The sequence below is a fragment of the Drosophila pseudoobscura genome, chromosome 2 (assembly GCF_009870125.1).
Source record: "Drosophila pseudoobscura strain MV-25-SWS-2005 chromosome 2, UCI_Dpse_MV25, whole genome shotgun sequence".
Taxonomy (NCBI): domain Eukaryota; kingdom Metazoa; phylum Arthropoda; class Insecta; order Diptera; family Drosophilidae; genus Drosophila; species Drosophila pseudoobscura.
The window spans coordinates 28,207,376-28,223,770 of NC_046679.1; the positions used below are offsets into that span (position 1 = coordinate 28,207,376).

At 37.6% G+C, this 16,395-nt stretch overlaps 1 protein-coding gene and 4 non-coding genes across 5 annotated transcripts in view; 1 reads left to right on the forward strand and 4 right to left on the reverse strand.

Moving 5' to 3' along the window:
- Positions 1–16,395, forward strand: part of Fur1 (Furin 1) — a 168,871-nt gene that overhangs the window by 38,528 nt on the left and 113,948 nt on the right. The window lies entirely within an intron of this gene.
- Positions 11,939–12,010, reverse strand: TRNAW-CCA (transfer RNA tryptophan (anticodon CCA)). Its single transcript has one exon. It is a non-coding gene; the product is annotated as a tRNA-Trp (tRNA).
- TRNAW-CCA (transfer RNA tryptophan (anticodon CCA)) lies at positions 12,217–12,288 on the reverse strand. Its single transcript has one exon. It is a non-coding gene; the product is annotated as a tRNA-Trp (tRNA).
- On the reverse strand, positions 12,493–12,564 carry TRNAW-CCA (transfer RNA tryptophan (anticodon CCA)). Its single transcript has one exon. It is a non-coding gene; the product is annotated as a tRNA-Trp (tRNA).
- TRNAW-CCA (transfer RNA tryptophan (anticodon CCA)) lies at positions 12,771–12,842 on the reverse strand. The gene has a single exon. It is a non-coding gene; the product is annotated as a tRNA-Trp (tRNA).

Consider the following 16,395-nt stretch of genomic DNA (forward strand, 5'->3'; position numbering starts at 1 on the left):
TGCGGGTGTGTGGGGCGAATGGGGGCAAGGTTGTTGCCAGGTGTTGACTAAATTAGATGCCATGCCCATATTTCCAGCGCTTTGTCTTCTGGTCCTTTTGGCACACCGGGTTTGTTAGGGCTAACCATCTACTAAAAACTATTCTAATTGAATAGTTATTACTACTACAATGCTCCTTAAATAAATACATATTATACCCACTGATTAGTAGATTCGAATTCGAAGAAAATTGGATGTAAAAAGGTATTTGATAGATTCGAAAATGCATTGAGCAAAATAATCAGCCCCTAAATAGTAGAAAAAGTGAGGTATCGTATTCCTCCTTTTTTGAATGTACATAATAAAAAAAAATAATATTCTTTTTCTTTATTTTATTTTTATTTATTCATTTCGCATTTTTTTGTATTTCTTGTATTTCTTAATTATACATTTTAATTATTATTTTATAATTTAATTATTTATTTTCGTATAGTGTATTTTTTATATATTTTATTTCTTTTTGAATAGCATTTTTTCTATATTTTTTTTATTTTTGTATTTTTTTGTATTTAAAAAAATTTTTTTTTTATATTTTTTATTTTATTTTTTTATTTTTTATATTTTTTTCTCTCTATATTTTTAAAAATTTTGATTTGTTTTCTATATTTTGTAATAATTTTTGTATTTATTTTTCTTTGTTTTTAATTTTTTAAATTTATATTTCTTTATTTATTATTTTTGTTTCTATATTTTTTATTATTTATTTTTCTATATTTTTTATTATTTATTTTTCTATATTTGTTATTTATTTTTCTATGTTTTTTATTTTCTTTTTTTTTCCCCATATTTTGTACTCTATTTTGTATTATTTATTTCTCTAATTATCTTACTTATTTCTCTATTTTTTTTTTAATACCAAAACGCCATCCTACACCAAAATTTCAGTTTCGGGCGAACCCCTAATAAACGCCATTTCATGGACGGCCTTCACCCCCACAAAATCCGTTTTAAATCTCCTTTTTTCGCGTTTGTTTTTACTCTATTAGCGCCCGCTTTTAATTATTGTTTTTGCAGCAGAAAGCCCTCGTTTTTCCCCTTCTATCGTTTCTGTATTTTTCTGTGCTTTCGATTCCCGATTCGATGCCTGAAAGTAATGCCTCCGCTAATCCCAAAAAACCAATTAACTGCTTCGACAATTGGCCAAATTTAATGGCATTTCGGCAATGAATGTTTTTCAGCGATAGTTTTCAGCGACTAATCAGCAGCAGCAGCAGCAGCTGCCGTGGCAGCAACAAAGGGGAGGGGGAGGGGGCAAGCGTGGCAGCTATTGAATAGCATTTGGGGAGTAGCATTCGATTCGGTAGTGCATTTGAGGGACGGCTCTGGCCGTGCATTTTAGAGGTAAAATCAATTAAAATTACGTTGGGGAAAATCGAAAACAAAAATCTATCACGCGTTGAATGCGATGCCAGCTAGAAAATGTGGCACAAACGCATGTTTTCTGGGTGTGTGTGTGTGTGTGTGGGAAACGCAGAAGCAGCCACAGAAATACGTGCCACACGACAAAAGCTACACTGAAATGAAGAGAAGAAAAGGCAGATCGAATATGGGAATACTCTTTGAAGAAGTTATTGTTTCTAAAAAACAACCTGAGCTCTAAAAAAAAACGTGCAAGAAAATAAAAAAATATTTTTAAGAAAATAAAAAGAGTTTGAAGGAAAAATTAAGTGTTTAAGGGAAGAAAAATGAGTTTAAAATAAACAAATAAAAGTTTAAAGGAAGAAAAAGGAAGAGCTTGAAGGAAGATAAGAGAAAACAGGCAGATAAAAAGGAGAAAGAATGAAGAAAAGAGAAAAAAAGAAGACGAAAGAATGAAGAAAAGGGAAAAAGGGAAGAAAAATAGGAAAAAAAATAAATAGCTTAAAAGAAAAAATACTACTTAAAATAGAGAAAGATAAGGTGTTTAAAAAGCAGAAGAAAGACTTTTAAAGAAGTCCTTTTAGATTTTCAAGAAAAGACATGTATCTTCTGTCATATCATACCACAAACCAGCTGAAAATTATGGATACCCCTCTTCAAAGCGTATCAGAGGTACTCTGCCTTATTTACAATAATGAAATGCTGTTGCATGTTGCAAAATCGCTTTCAAAAAGTTAAAGAAAATATCTAAATTGCCACAGCAAAATATTTTGCCACCAAAAATCAAGCCCCCCCTTCGAAGGCCAAGCGGCAGGGGAGATGGCGGTGTCGGTCGGGTTTAGAGCTGTCAAATGCTTGTTTCTGAATGGTTCTTAGAATGTTCTTTCAACGCGTTAATAAAACTTTACTCATAAATGTTTCAACTTCAGTTTTGGTCTGGGCCAACGAAAGTGGGGCTGTAATCCTTTCGGTTTCAGGCGGTTTGTGGTTTGGATTTTCATGTCAAAAGTTATTAAAAATCAATTAATTAACAGCATTTCTAATGAGTGGCACACAAATCTTCAACTTAAATGAAATTTTGTGTGAATTTTAAATACGATTTGATAAGGAAAAGAAAGTTAAAGTATTTAAAGGCAAAGTAGTGTCAAAGATAAATCTCTCAGAAGCATATTCTTGTACTATTCTGATGATTTTTGGTGGATAGATGGCTTATAGCATTATATATCACTCTTGAAAATTGTAGCCCCGTGTCTTACGAGCAACGAAAGCTATAGATAGATATTTGTTCATGCGTATCTATAACTTTCTAATAATTGCATAAATTAGCAGAAAATATACCCCCTTTTACGAACCCCTTTTTCGTATCTCTATTGACATTCGTCGTTTATTTGCCATGAAATTAAGGAAATTTCTGTTTTATGTGCAAACATTTGCCAAACAATTAAATATTATTTACTTACCGATTTTCATTCTTCTATTTGCAGGTACAGTGTGTGTTTTATTTTTGTACTTTGACTCAAGAAATACACCAGACCCCCCCCACGACCCCTATGTAGTATCTTTTTGTGAATGCGTAAGTCGAACAATATTTTACTTTTGCAAATAAATAATAAAATACACACAACAGACACAGTAAAAGAGAGTGAGAGAGAGCGATACAGTAGGCAGAGAGAAAGGCACGTTGCATGAATTTGCAAACCATATAAAATGTGACAGTTGTCATGGGGCTATGCGACCCGAAGAGTACTCTTCTTTCGGTTTTTCAAATTTACTTTGAAAATAATTAAAAAGTTGGGGAATATTATGGCCTAAATAAAAAAATATATATGAAAGAAATAAAAAAATAAAAAAATATGAAAGAAATAAAAAAATAAAAAAATATGAAAGAAATAAAAGAATATACATATATGAAAGAAATAAAAAATAAAAAAATATATGAAAGAAATAAAAAAAATAAAATAAATATAATAAAAAATAAAATAAGTAAATAAAGAAAAAATGTTTCAAATAAAGTATATAATAATTTATTTATTATTATTGTTTATTAAATTTTTTTTTTTAAAAAACTATATTTTTGCAGTCATTTTTGGTTTAAGTCTTGTCAAATTCTAATTCTAATTTTTTATAAACAGCTAGTAAATAATATTGAATAAGGTTCTACCAAATAGGAGCCACATATTTTTTTAATTCTATAAACCACAAGTTTTTTCTTAATTTTTGGTTTAATGTTTATGGAATTCTAATGAATTTTGGTAGATGGTTAGACAATAGCATTGTATATCACTCCACCAAAAAGGAGTTATATAGTCTACAGATTGTGCATGCTACAGACTTTTCTGAAAGCTAAGAATGCCAAATATATGATCTTTAAAAATATCTTAAAGGTGAAGAATATTAAATTTATTTACTCTGAATTTGATAGACTCCAAGGCGGATTCAAGTTTTTCCTTAGATGGGCTGAAAGGGCTGTCAAGAACCCAGTATACCCCTGTAACCCTAAGCACTACCCTGTAAAGCACACATTTCTCTCTCTCGCTCTCTTTGTCTCTCTCTGTGAGTGCCGCTTCGATTTATGTGATTCGAATAAATAACATTTGCTGATCCAATATTATACGTTTCGCTTGTGTGTGTGTGTCGATTGTCGGATTGTGAAATATGCTTACACTTTTTGTTGTTGTTGTTGTTGTTGTTGTGCTGCTTTTTTCCCATTCTGTTGTGTGTGTTGTGTGTGGCTTTTGATAGCCAGCCAAACGGGCCGACCGGCCGCATTATGAACTTGACACAGATCCACATACCACACGGTAGGCACTTCATTCGAATACAGAATGGATGCACCCCTCAAATATCCGATGATTCCCGAGAACGTGTGAAAAATAAAAAAAGAGTTCATGGCTACAGAATGGGACGGGGGGCGGTGGCCAGGGGAGAGGTTTAGAGTTACATTTCAATTTCCAGATAGAATTACACAAATGAATGTTGAATGAAAAAGATACATTTTGATGGTTAAATGTTGATGGCATCGATTTGTATATTGAATTCGTTTCAATTGCACTTAAGAGATGATTTTCCCACACTTTTCGGTTAACCAAATTGCACTTAAACTTGTGTATTTATGACATAGATCTGGAATTGTTGAACAAAACTCTAGATTTAGGCATTTTCGAAAGGCCAAACACTTTGGGGTCCAATTTACATAACAAATGATTTTTGGGATTTCTGTATCGGCCTCTGGAGGTGCGCACAAAATATGTATTTCAAGATCATCTTTTATACATCATGGAAGACAAAATTGAAAACAAATTTAAATGTTAATGGCGCTCCCCACTTAATATATTCCACAATGTGATGCTGCCTTGGAGATTAATGAAAAGCCAAGATATGTGTATGCCCCCCGCCCCCCGCCCAGAGACCTATGCTGCTGCTCCACCCACTCGTGCCTCCACTCATAGAATGATTGTTGCATACAATTTGCATGTCATAATGTTTAATATTAATAGAAATAAGTACAAGTAGCTGCTGCTGCTGCTGTATGGGGAAAGCAGCTTATAGATAGGCTGCCCTGCCTGATAGATTGTGTGGGAAAATTGATAATTGTTTGGCAAGAATTTTCAGCCCAGAGAAGAGGGATTAAAAGACCTTGAACAGTATGCCTTTGTTTCCCCAAAATAATGTGTTTATATGTCTCTTATCTATCGATCTGCTATAATAAACCCAAAAAGATCAACTGTCCTCACTTTTGGGGCCCGCCACTGTACTCTGGGCGCCGCCAGTGTATCATCGAATCGATGCTGAAGTTCGATAAGGCCGTAGGAATGTCCATGTGTGCAGCATGTGTGTGTGTGTGGCCGTGTGTGCTGGTGTTTGCGCGTGTGGAAGCGCAGAGTGTAAGCAAAACAGCCGTTAGACTGCAGCTCTTCTGGTGTCTGGTGTGTGCAGGGTATATTCAAGAGAAGGTGAGGCAGTCCAAGAGAGTGGAAATGTATGAACTCTCGCCGGAATATACGCAAAGAGAGCTAGAGAGCATAGAGCATCAAACAGGTACCCCCCCCCCCCCCACCTTTTTCGTATAATCTACCTTGTGTCTGCATTTGCCTTTGATTTTGCTTGTTGCTGCAGAGCCTCCGACAACAAAGAAGAATACAAGTAAAAAGGAGAGTAAAAATCAAATGCAGTGTTCAGTGAGGGAGCGAGAGAGAGCGTCAGTGTGTCAGAGCATTGAACGGCGGCTGCCTAGCGCCGGTATTGAAAAGGAATTAATAAAGCGTGGCCCCGCCCTCCGTCCCCCGTCCCGTTTTGCGCTTTAGAATAAACAAAGCGTGGGAGAGGAGACAGTAGAGGCCTAAGGCCTAAGAAGAGAGGGTGCGGGCATGGCATTGTCGTTAAGAGAGCGATCGCTGGAGAGTGAATCTCCCCCTACCTTCCCGTTTCACATGCCCTGTTTTGCAGCAGCTACCGAAAGGCGCTGAGAGCAAAAGAGATAATTGCAGTCGACGCGAGAGGCGACGTGTCGGTTCATGTGCTGCAGATTTTGGTTTCCTCCGCCCCCGCAGCCGTTCCTCGTTCGGGCTGTAGTCGGAGTCGGAGCCAGGGAGCGGGCGAGGAGCGGGGGGAGTCTGGTCTCTGGGCTCTGGGAGATGCTATAAAAGCGATTTATTAATGTCAGTCAGACAAGTGCCTGGCGGCGTCAGTGGCTGAGCGGAGATCCGAGGCGGGAATGGAGCCACCAGCCAACGGCAGAGGCTGATTGTGGTTGCAGGCGGTACAGTGGGCCCTAGATGGAAGAAAAAGGCGCCCCTTTTTACCAGTGTACTTTGTGCGACTTTCTGTTTGGCTGCTGTCCCACTGTCGGGCTCATGTTGGTAATCATGTTGCAAGTGATGAGCAGCTCATGTTGCTGTTGTGGCGGCACCGGACGACGACAGCAGCTGCAGCAGCATCAGAGGCAGCAGCGGCATGTTTACTCTGTTTCTTGCTGTCTCTTTTTGAGTTTCTCTCTCGCGCTCTCGGACAAAGTGATTCATTCATTCGCCTGCATCGCATCGCCTCCGAGCAGCCCAACATTAATGTTGATTACATGCCGACAGTTTTGTACATAGACTTGTCATTGGCACCCAGAAGCAGCGAAACAGAGGGCTGCCTGCCAGCCAGCCAGCCTGCCAGCCAGCCAGCCTGCCCATTGACGCCCGATACACTTAGCAGCAAATAGAAGCAGCCCCCCCTACCCCCTCCCCAGTACCTCAGACAGAGCCAATTGTAATTTCCTTTCCTTTTTTTGATACCCTTTCAAGAGGGTGTTATGATTTTGCCTACAAACTTCAGAGACCTATAATCTTTAGAGACCTACAATCTTTAGAGACATACAACCTTTAGAGCAAATTTTCATGTATTTCTTTTTTTCCGAATATATTTCAGGCGCATATTATATATTCCTAAAGAATCGTTTGACTATATCTTATAGACCCAATACTTTCGGGCAAGGGTATCTATAGCTAGTGGTCTTTTTTTCGGGTGGGACTTTATTTTTATTCAATTGTTGCATTGAGTGAGTTTTGGCGCTTTCGAGGAGCGGAACGGCACGGGAATGCGGTAATTTCTTTTGTACATTTTATTTACTTGAATGTTTTCCTTGCCTCCCTTTGGGGTAGGTCTTCGCCCTTCCTTCCCCTTTTTCCCGTCTTTCTGTTTGTTTTTGTCGGTTGCTTGTTTGTGTTTCGTGTTATATTTGATAATTATACTAATTATTATGGGCATGAAAATGTTGTCTGTCAATTAGGGGGTTTATTAGATCTTTCTTATAAAAATGGTTAATGGGTGATTAAGCCTTGAAAGAATCAGCAAAATTGAGAAGATATTATAGGGTGCTGGTTATCGAATTTCATACAATAGTAATAGCCAACAACAAATTGTATTATTATTATTATTTTATAAATAAAATATTAAGTTCTAAAAAAAAAAAATTCTACGTAATATTACCTACGAAATATGTAATTTCTATGAATATTGCGAAAGAATCCTATTTTATATGATTAAAAAAAGCAAAAAAAAATCCCTTAAAACAAAGGGGTGGGGGGGGGGGATACCCTTGCCACAGCAACGCATATTTCACGCCCAACAAAAAAAAGGTACAACGACCCTAATTTTGTTGTTTCGTGCAGGAAAGCCGAAAACGCAAAAATGATGTGAAAAATGTTGCAAATTTCATGTTGAACCTTTGGCTTTGGGGCAGGACCTATGCCTCGTGCCTCCACCCAACATTTCTCTCGTTTTTCTCCTTTTTTTTGTGGGTTTCTGTTTCATATTTCTAGCCGTCCCACAGTTGAGTGAATTTTGACAAATTGTAAAATCCACAAGAAAAAATAAAATGAAAGTTCTTGAACAACTTTTTCACATGTTGTACAACAGCGGGACACAACACACACACACACACGAGAGAGAGAGAGAGAGAGAGAGAGAGAGAGAGAGAACTAATGATTATTAATGTTTCATAAGGATTTTCGGGCTGGAAAAGTTCCTTCGTTTCGTTGCGTTTCCTTTTCTTTGGGGCCCTCGAGGGCTTTTCATTCTTGGAGTTAAATTGTCTGAAAGATGAGTCCCTTTTGGCTGGGGAAAAGTGTCGTGTAATTGAAAAGAAATGTAATTCAATCTCAAGGAATGAACCCTTTTTTTTTTCTTCTGGTGCCACACGCACACATTTTGTGGCACATTCGAACGAAGCAGGAATTTAATGCGAAACCAATTTGCTGGCTCGTTATTTTTATTGACAAACAATGCACATGCTGGAAATAATTCAAATTACTTTGTTTACTGCAAATTACGCGACACAGAACGCATAATTATTTGCTAATTAAATTACAATCAAAAAACACGCTCAAAAATAATAATAAAATAAATTAATAGTTTGTTTAGGCCATGGATATGTGGCACAGATTCTGGCTGGCTGGGGATTATCCACAAAATTTATTGCATTCCAAATAAATTCCAAATTCCCGCCACCAACAATTTTCATTCGTGTGTTAAACATTAAAATTAAAATTAAAGTGTGAAGGCTACCGCTTCTGTTGGCCCAGAAATGTATCCGCAAACAGCAGATGTAAATTGAAAATTCATGACATTTTTAGCAAATCAATTAAATTGAGATACAGGGCTGTAGTTTGCCACCGAATGGATGAGGGCTAAGGCGTAGGACCACCAGGGCTGGCTATTTTTGGAGATATATTTATAGAAGGGTAAATGGAAGGTTATTCGATTGGCTTTAAAGAAGAGAACTGCAGTGTTTTAAGGCGAAGGGGAATTTCTTTGGTGTACACTGTACACATTTTTTGGTCTTTAAATTTATAAATGTTCTTTCTAAAAATATTTTTGAGCCGAAACTAGGCTTAATTCTACACTCAATAGGCTTCAGGCTTGATGAACGGTTTAAAATCGGTTCATAAGTGATTAAAAACCGTTCATACCCGTTTCATACCCGTTTGATAACCGATTCAGACTTTTTTCATAGCCGTTTCAGACCCATTTCATTCCCGGTGCGTACCCGGTCCAATCCCAGTCCATACCATTTACATACTCGTTTCATTCCCGTTTCATCCCCGGTCCCTACCCGTTTCATTCCCCTTTTTCATACCCGTTTCATACCGATCTCTACCCGATCCCTATCCGTTCCCTACCCGTTTCACTCCCTTTTTCATACCCGTTTCATTCCCTGGTTCAAAGCCGTTTCATAGCTGTTTCATTCCTGTTTCATTCCCGGTCCATACAAGGTCCAATCCCAGTCCATACCCTTTACATACTCGTTTCATTCCCGTTTCATCCCTGGTCCCTACCCGTTTCATTCCCCTTTTTCATACCCGTTTCATACCCGATCTCTACCCGTACCATACCCGTTTCATACCCTTTACATTACCCTGTTTCAAACATGATTTACTGCCGTTTCATAACCATTTCATACCCCTTTGAACCTCTTCATTGGAGTCCATTTCTGTGACCCTTTAATCCGTAAATTACCAAAAACTTTTCCCTTGAACAAATCATTAGACAAATCTATAGCCAAAAGCCAACACCCAATCGCCCCCCCGCCCTTTTTCACAGTTCATTCAACCCCGCCCTGGCACACCCCCAACAGAAACTCTAAGCCAAGCACAGAATTCAAACAAAAGCCAGGAAAAGCAACGAGAATTCCCCAATGCAGTGCCCCCACTGGGGGGAGGGGGTGAGCGGGGTGCCGGCACCTCCCCAAATCAGATTTCATGCTAACAACTTCCGTCTTTACCGAAAAGACAAATAAAAAACTACAGAAAAAACACATACAGACGCAGGAAAAAAATGGGAAACTTTTCCATGAAAAAGAGTCTGAGGGGGAGGGGGTGGAAAACTTCTCTACTGGTCATAAAATAGACTAAAATTTAATGTTGTAGGCTTTAAAATGTTGCCGCCTTTTTAATTGAGAAACTTTTGTGATGGCTGCATATCTGCACAGCAGGATCCTGCAGGATGGCCGAAAAAAAGGAGAAGGAACGACGACAAGTGCAGTTTTTCACGCTCTTCAGCAACTCTGTCCTTCAGTGGCCATCCCTGGGCCCTGCTTTCTTCCCCTTTCTCTCTTTTATTTATAAATAATCCAGCACGCTTGCTCTGCTTTCCACTGCTTTCTACTGCTTTCTGGTGCTTTATCCTTCTCCTAGCCGGCGAGGACTTATCAAACAATCATTAGACGACGATGGTCTCAAAGTCGAGGAACAACTTTACTGATTTCCTCAGTAATTATCCCCCCGAACGGAGTGGAGTACTGCCCCCCCCAAACTAGTGTCATCAATCTTTTAAGTTTTACGTGTATCTTTCAAGTTGAAGTACAAGTTAAATTGTTTAACAAATTCAAACAAAAGAAAAGGGAGCGATAATTGCAACAGACATATTTAATTAAAAAACAGATATCTTTGCTTTTTCTGGGGGAAATAAAGATTTATACGAGACCCCAAAAACACCAAAGTAATCCCTAGACATACCCCGAAATAATTATCAAAGCATCAACACTTAACCCTATGACCCTTCCACAGAAATGGAACTCCGGAACGAATAAACTTTGGTCATATATGAATAACGATTACCACAAATTAACAAAAACAAAACTCTCTGAAAAACCACTCTCTGGCTGGGCAGAGGGGCGGGGGGCGGGGGGCGGTGGTAGGACCCCAACAAGGGGCTTTAATTAAAAGTTACAACCCGTTAAGGGACTCCCCTACACTACAATTCTCTCGCTCCACTCCACTCCACTCCATGCCACTCCTTCGCTCCGTTTTCTTTCCACTTTGCTCTTCCTTCTCTCTATGGTTTACCCCCTCTCCGCCCCTCAACTCCTTTCTAGGTTTTTTGTGGCAGAGTACGCAAAAATATTGTTGACAACATTAAATTAATTTCACCCTAGGGACGTTTCGGTCGCCTAGTAATTGTACCGCAAAAAATCAAGGGTATATTGTTTTTATGGAAATTATGAATAAACTGTTTAGTGGGGGCTTTTAGGGGCTTCAATTTCAAAGATTTTTAAGGTAAACATTTTTCTAATACCTAAAGTTTTAAGGTTATGCGAAAATTTGACTCCACACAATCGTTTCTTAAGCTATTTGCTACCCTAGAACCCTAGTACATAACAATTTGAGTAAAACCAGAGTCAGGATCACAAAAAATATATATTTTTTATGCCAAAAACTCAATTTTTTCCATTAAAAATTTCAAATATTAATTCCAATCAAAGTATAGGGTATGCCCCAGTCGTAGCACACCACTACAGAGCATATTTTCATGACTACAAGGTACGGGAGTACATGAGGGGGTGCAACATGTGCACCCCGGCGTATCCTCGAAAGAAAACAAAAGTCCCTTCCAAAAAAAATAAAAAAAAACCCTGGCAAAGCAATTAGTACAGGATGACAATAAGTCGCAAGATTTTACAACCTTAAAGGGAATTTCACGCCCCGAAAATCATACGAAATTCCTTCTAACTGGCAGCGAATTTCTACTAAATTTTTGCCACCTCAATGACCACAAATTATAAATTTAATAAACCCCTAACCGACAATAAAAATTGCTCTAGATTTGTATAGAAATTTTAAGCCCCTCATCACGAAACCACAATATGGGGAAATGCTGGAAATTCACTGTTTTTCCGGCCAAAAAACTAATAACAAATTCGGTAAAAATATTTTCCCGGAAAGGCAATGAAAAAACCGAGAACAAAGAAACAATTGAGTATGAAATATTTGTGTTTAATTCTTTTTACCATCGAACCGCACAAAACATGGCGGAATTGAATCAAATGAACCAGGAAAATGGCAAGAAAAAGGGAGAAAAAGTAGGATTGATTCATATGGAAAATAGGAGTTTTAATCCTTATGAGGAATGGTAAAGTTCGAAAAGGATTAAAACAGAGAAGAAAGGGTTAGACTGTGGTGTTCGAAGTTAGAGACTTTTGCATAGATTGCTCAGACTTTTCCTGGATCGAAAAAATAAAGATCTTTACAAAAAACGAAAAAAATTTTAAACCAAATGATGACCCCGACGTGATTTGAACACGCAACCTTCTGATCTGGAGTCAGACGCGCTACCATTGCGCCACGGAGTCCTATGGAAAATAGGAGCTTAAATCCCATTGATGAATTATGATGTTTGAAAAGGATTAAAACAGAGAAGAAAAGGTTACAATTTTGTATTTAAATCAGGAGACTTCGGCATAGAATACACTAAACCCATCTAAGTACCTGGGATTCCTTCTGGATCGAAAAAATAAAGATCTTTACAAAAAACGAAAAAAAATTTTAAACCAAATGATGACCCCGACGTGATTTGAACACGCAACCTTCTGATCTGGAGTCAGACGCGCTACCATTGCGCCACGGAGTCCTATGGAAAATAGGAGTTTTAATCCCATTGATGAATTATGAAGTTCTAAAAGGATTAAAACAGAGAAGAAAAGGTTAAAATTTTGTGTTTAAGTCAGGCGACTTCGGCATAGAATACACTAAACCCATCTAAGTACCTGGGATTCCTTCTGGATCGAAAAAATAAAGATCTTTACAAAAACCAAAAAAGTTTTAAACCAAATGATGACCCCGACGTGATTTGAACACGCAACCTTCTGATCTGGAGTCAGACGCGCTACCATTGCGCCACGGAGTCCTATGGAAAATAGGAGTTTTAATCCCATTGATGAATTATAAAGTTCGAAATGGATTAAAACAGATAAGAAAAGGTTAAAATTTTGTGTTTAAATCAGGAGACTTCGGCATAGAATACACTAAACCCATCTAAGTACCTGGGATTCCTTCTGGATCGAAAAAATAAAGATCTTTACAAAAAAGCCAAAAAAGTTTTAAGCCAAATGATGACCCCGACGTGATTTGAACACGCAACCTTCTGATCTGGAGTCAGACGCGCTACCATTGCGCCACGGAGTCTCAGATGTTTGTCATTCATTTAATACTCAATATAAACTAATGATCTGATAAGATATAGTACTCTCTAGTTCGTACCCTCCGCTGCACCATCTATGATCTAGAAATAGAACCAATAAACAATCAGCGGATTTGATAAGACCGCGATTTATTATATATTTCTTTGGTTTATTTATTGCTTGTATTTTTTCTTGGAAATTATGATTGTGGTTTGTCATTCTGCCTTAATTAATTCGGTTTTGTTGGGAGGTATTTACGGTTCGAATGATTGCGATTTGGGATAGAATCTTTAGGAATGTTTTTGGAATTAATGAATCGAAGATGGTATGACAAGTTTTGGGGGTTTTTTTTTTAGCCGTTTCATAACCGATTAGTAGCCGTATTCTTAACAGTTTAATACCAGGTTTATAACCGTTAACCTGATAAAATAATAATAATATAAAAAAATAATACTAAAAAAGTATAATAAAACAAAATATTAATAATCAAAAATAATAATAATATAAAATAATAATACAAAAAAATAATAGTAACATAAAATAATAATACAAAAAATAATAATAATATAAAAAATAATAATAATAATAAATAATAATAATAATAATAAATAATAATAATATAAAAAAAAATAATAATAATATAAAAATATTTATTAGGTATTTACAAATGTAAAACATTTCATAATTTATATAAAAAAAAAAATTCTCTAAAATGCAGAAATCCTTCAATTTCGATGCTAAATCGCCCAAAAATTCCAACCAATGCCCTGCCAAACAAGCGTACAACAAATTCTGTACAATGCACTGTATATTTAGCATCAGATATCCGCTCGTTCAGGGTCGTGCTCTTCACAGTTCTCGAGGAATGCCTTGATGAAGTGCCCGGACTCGCTAAATACCCACGCCCGGACACTGATGCCACCATTTCCCACGGCATCGCCGAAACGGAACGAAACGAAACGAAATGGAAACCGTTTGAGAAATGCCGCCTTGTAGTAATTACAAATGCCGGCGAATTATTTACAAGGCATGTACACGCCCGCCCCCAAGACAATGGCAGAAAATAATACAGAGAAATCTTTGAAGAGAAAACTTTCGGTTGAAAGAAATGAAAATAATCTTTGGAAGGAATGGAAAAGGGAAAAACAATGCCATATATAGAACAGCAGCATGATTCATGAATGAAAAGAAATGTAAATTAATAAAAAATACACGGCTCCAAGAAACAAAAGGAAATTCATTTGCATGCAAATTGAATAAGAAAAAAAGGGCATGCGTAGATTTGTAATTACCCCAGAAGAAGCCTTGGCAACAGGTTGGGGACAGACGCCACCCACCCCGAGGGCAGCGAACCAATCGGAATAATTATATAAGTCAACATACAAGCCGGCTATCAGGAGGTGCAGGGACACAGAACTCCTTTCAGTTGTGGCTGTTGTCAAGTCAATTGCGTAATTAACATTCGCAGGAGTAGCCGTCCCGGACTAGTGCAGAACTACAGTCGAGGGAGGAAGGGAGGGAGGTGGGGCGGAGGCCTGCCTCCTTTCATTTGCCAACTACTCAACCTAATTGAAATTTTGGACTAAAGCCAAACAGCAGCATGCAACAAGAACCAGGCCCTTTCAGGCAACATCTGTATCTGTATTTGTATCTGTAATTCATAATTTTACATGAGTGCCCACACCCGCACAGCCCCTCTGCCCCACAGCCCCTCTGCCCCTCTCCATCTATCTCTTTATCTCTGTTTTGCGGACTTACTTGTGTGGTGGCCAGGACTACTCCTCTTGTCATTAGCATATGCTATTTCAGCCTTGGCAAATAGTTGAGAGCCGCCTCCTTCACTCAGACAAGATGGCTAACCAAACAACAAGAACATTAACAGGAAAGGATGAAAAGATCAATGGGAAGACGAAAGCGTAGATACCCTCAAAGGTATTTAATGTCAGGAAACCACTTCAAGGAAATAATATATAAAGAAAAAGCCACATTTTTCAGTGGAAATTCAAACAACTTTCAGGGCATGCAGCAGTGCCCTTCGGTTGAGAAGAGAACTAAAAGCTTAGATACCCTTAAAGATATAGTATTTCCAAGGAAGATATTTTGAAAAAAATATATAAAGAAACCACTTCAAATATATGGGAAAGAATATCTAAAGAATGGCATGAAATGGCAACATTTTTCACTTCGAAAGATGGAAATTCAATCCCATTTAAAGACATGCAGCAGTGCCCATCGGTCGCTAAAAGACTGAGCCACTTCTTTGCTTGGAAAAAGACGGAGGAACGTGCCAATGAAAGACTCTCAATGATGGAAAATACCAGAGGGTCTACCCTCTGGAAAGGGTATCCCTCAACAGCAAACATCCTTATCCCAGCCCTTATCCTTGGTGCTGTTTCTGCTACACCAACAGTTCAAATATAACGTGCATAATGCTTAATGAGCATTTAAAATTCATGGAAATGTTAGATTCAATATTCATATTTCTATATATTATTCAATTTGTTGCCATCGAAGTCCTTAATTGAATTGCTGGCAAATTTTAACAGCAAATTTGTATTAATTAATTGTTTTAGAAATTCATGTGTGTGTGTGTATGTGTTTGAACTGCTTATAACGCTTCAATTAATTCCATTTTATATTCTTTTCTCTTTAAAGGTAAGCCACATATCAAGGAGAAATTTATTTAAGGAAAGTAGCGATGATTAAAAAAGGTATGGAATGGGGAACACCGCCTTTTGGGCTTAGGAATCTAAGAGTTTTAAGTTATTTGTGGTATTGAAAGAATTTAAATGCGTCATTTTGGGGTCTTGGATGTGCTTAAAGACTCTTAAATTCGCTCTTCTCCGAGAGAGCACACACACACTTCACGGGGAAGAGTGAGAAAGAGAGAATGAGTAAGCGCTTTGAGGGTTAAATTCAAGATTATCAGCGGAAAAATGTTAAAGATACATGATTATAACCGAATGGTGGTTTTTATTGGGAAAACCCGATTCATAGCCGTTTTAAGACCGGTGAAGATACATGATTGTAGCCTTATGGGGTTTTTATGAGGAGAAAATATTAATTTCCGGTTCGAAACTGATTTATACCCGTTTTAAAAATGCTAGGGATAAATGATTGTAGCCGAATGGGGGTTTTTATTAGGAAATATTTACAACTTGCTCGAAACCGCCTTATACCCGTTTCAAAACCGGGTCTGATACATGTTTATAACCGAATGGTGGTTTTTATAAGATAGAAATATTTATTACTGGTTCAAAACTGATTTGTACCCGTTTCAAGACCGCTTAAGATACATGATTGTAGCCAAATGGGGTTTTTTATTAGAAAGAAATATTTATTACTGGTTCGAAACCGGTTCATTACAGATTTATACTCGGTTCATAAGCGATTTGTACCCACTTGAGAGATTTTTACAGATTTATAACCAATGCGTAGCCTTTTCAAGACCGATTCGTACTCTGGTTCCGGCCTGTTACACTACCGGTTCATAACAGACTCGTTTATGTTCAGTTAAAGGTTAAAAACTGATTCAAAACCGGTTCATTACAGATTTA